The sequence below is a fragment of the Coptis chinensis genome, chromosome 5 (genome assembly GCF_015680905.1).
Source record: "Coptis chinensis isolate HL-2020 chromosome 5, ASM1568090v1, whole genome shotgun sequence".
NCBI classification, from domain to species: Eukaryota; Viridiplantae; Streptophyta; class Magnoliopsida; order Ranunculales; family Ranunculaceae; genus Coptis; species Coptis chinensis.
Window position 1 is genome coordinate 95,682,045 of NC_141460.1, and position 3,399 is coordinate 95,685,443.

A 3,399-nucleotide genomic window follows, 5' to 3' on the forward strand; every position below is an offset into this window, starting at 1 on the left:
AAAGCTTGATAGAGTTCTTCATACCGTGCCTCGAGGTGCCCTTTTTTTAACCCATAGATGGACTTGAGTAATTTACACACATGTGTAGGTTTCGTGGATCAATGAAACCCCGTGGCTGTGACATATACATTGTTTCTTTGAGATGGCCATGCAAAATGCATTTGACACATCAAGTTGCTTGATTTCCCAATTGAAGTTTCTTTGCAAAGAGATAAAATGAGCTTGATTGTTGCGGACTTTGCAACCTGGATGAAAAGTCTCATAATAATCTAATCCACTTAATTGATGATACCCTTTGCCACTAGCCTAGCCTTGTGTTTGTCTAGAGATCCATCGGACTTTTGTTTAGCCTTTTGAGCGACCACTTGTGTTCTACAATATTGAACTCTGAAGAGTATGGCACAAGTTGCCAAGTACCATTTTTAATTAGAGCATTGAATTCATCGGCCATAGCTTGTCTCCAATTAGGATCTTTCCTTTGCTTGAGGTGTAACATGTTGGAGTAGTGGAAATAGACGCAAAGAGATGTTTGCGAGCTTGGGGAATAGGATGATTAGTAGAAATGAGTGACTTAGGTTTGAATATACCATGTTTAGATCTTGTTGTCATAGAATGACCGGACTCTGAAGAAACAATGGGTGACCTTGAATTTTGTTTGATAAAGATGATGATTGTTTGTTAGAATTTTCGAGAGAGATGAGTTGAGGTGAATCAAGAATGATAGGAAGAATTTCTTCAAAAAAATACTTGTGTTACAAAAAATCAGAAGAAATGAAAGATCAAGAGAAGTGGAGTATCAGGAGATATTTTGAAGGGAAATAGGCCTCATTGAAGACAACATGTCTTGATACATATATTCTTCCTGTAACTTCATCTAGACACTTGTACCCCTTGTGTTGTAGGCTATATCCTATAAAAATGCAAGGTTTGGATCTGAGTTCAAGTTTGTTGGATGTGTATGGTCGAAGCCAAGGGTAACACCTACACCCAAAAGCTTTGAGAGTATGATAATTTGGTACACTATTGTATAACTTTTCCCAAGGCGACACATAATGTAATGAAGTGGAAGGTAATCTGTTTATGAGATAGACTGCTGTGGCAAAAAGTTCAGTCCAATACTTGGAAGGTAAATGAGACTGGGAAGTGAGTGTTCTGGCCATGTCTAGAATATGTCTATGTCTCCTTTCTACAATCCCATTCTGTTCAGGGGTATGAGGGCAAGAGAATTGATGTTTAATCCCACACTTGGATAAAAACGTTTCAAAATGTGTACTGATGAACTCTCCTCCACCATCTGTTCTAATACACTTGATTTTCTTATGTAAATTATTTTCTACCAAAGATTTGAATGATTGAAATACCATGTCAAATTCAGACTTGTGTGATAAAGGAAAAATCCAACAATATTTTGAAAAATCATCAACAATACTAGCATAAAATCTGAAACCAGTATGAGAATACACAGGTGATGAACCCCAAAGGTCTATATGAAGCAATTGTAAAGGACTTTCAGACTTACATATAGACAAAGAAAATGATAGTTTTGTGCTTTTGCCTAAAGCATAGTCCTCACAAAAGGAACAAACTGAAGACCCTTTGACATCAACATTCTTATTTTGAATGAGTTTATTTAAAACTGCATGAGCTGGATGACCTAATCTCTTATGCCATGTTGCTCTAGAAACCTTTATTGTAGAAAGGGCAGTAGGAATGTATGCAGAGGATGAATGACTTGATGAACTGGATGTGAGATGGAGAGGATACAGACCATGCTCAGTTGGTCCTTGGAAAAGCATCCTCCCCGTGGCAATGTCCTTTACATAGCAACCAGTAGGAGAGAAAATCAGTATACAATGATTGTCAGACACAAACTTGTGTACACTTAAGAGATTATGTGTGATGGATGGCACATGTAAAACATTTTGCATTTTAAATGTATGACTGGAATTGAAAGGTTTTAAGTAAGTGGAACCAGTGTGCTGTATAGACAAACCTTGACCATTGCCCACTAGAATTTTGTCAGAACCTTTGTAGTCGGAGTGAACTGAGAGATTGGATAAGTCTGATGTGAGGTGATTAGTTGCTCCAGTGTCAGCATACCATAGAGAATCCCTTGAATTGTATCCTGAAGATCCAGTATTGTTGTTAAAGTTGCTATTGTTGTTGTTGTTAGAGCTTGTGGAACTATCAGAGGTAAATTCACTCATATTAGCTAGCATTGCTAACTTTGCAGGTGGAATTCTCCCAACATATGAGTGATTCATACGATTATGACAATCAATAGCAACATGCCCAAATTTTCCACAAATTTGACACTGAGGCCTTGGGTGAGTGTTGCTATTGTTGTTGTAGTTTGAACTAGTGCTGCCGTTGTAATTAGAATTGGAGCTTGAAGCATTGTTGTTGCCTTGATAATTGTTGTATGATCCTCTACCTCTATAATTTCCTCTGTTGTTTCCTCTGTAATTATTATAACTCCCTCTTCCTCTGTTGTTATAGTTCCCTCTGCTAGACTGAGTTCCAGCATAAAATGCTTGATTTACTTGATCTGAATTCACTTGTCTGTGTCCTTGTTCCATGTTCAGTTCCTCACTTAATGCCAAATTATGAAGTTCTTCAACACTCATTGGATCATTCTTTGACCGTACTCTAATTGATGTCTTAAATGCAGCATACTCAGTAGGTAATCCATGCAACATGTGAAAAACCATATCAGCTTCATCAAGTACAGTTCCAGCAGCTGCTAACTTGTCAAATATTTGCTTAAGCTTGTGGAAATCTTGAGAGCCATAGAGCTGCTTCCTTTCTTAATGTCTTGAAGTTCAGTTTTCAGTTGAATGACATGGGACCTAGAGATATTAGACAATCTATTCTCTAGTGTAACCCAAAGAGCTCTAGCAGTAGTTAATCCAACAACATAAGGTAGCAGTTCTTGAGACAATGTAGCGTTCGTTAAGCCATATTAAACACATTTGATCTTTCTTGACCCATGCCACATATTGAGGATTCATCTGATTTGTCAAGTGACCATTGTTATCAATAAGAAACTGAGAAGGACATAAGTCAGTACCTTCAATTGAACCTTCTAGATCATAAGTTTTGAAGATTGGTTGAAAGAGATGTTTCCACTGTAGATAATTTTCTGAAGTCAACTTGACTGGTACCATGTTACTTATGTTCAAAGCGAGTAGGATGAATTCGAGGTGTGGTATGCCATGGGTAACGTGATACTAAATCCGGTGGAGCATGAATACCATGAGATGGAGATTGAAATACTCCATTGTTATAATAATTCGAAAAGGAACTCCTTGATGTTGAACACCGGTGGAACTTTCTTTGTAGAACTGCATTAGAATTAAAACCTTGATATTGACCATTCTTACCTAAAAACCGCACTTG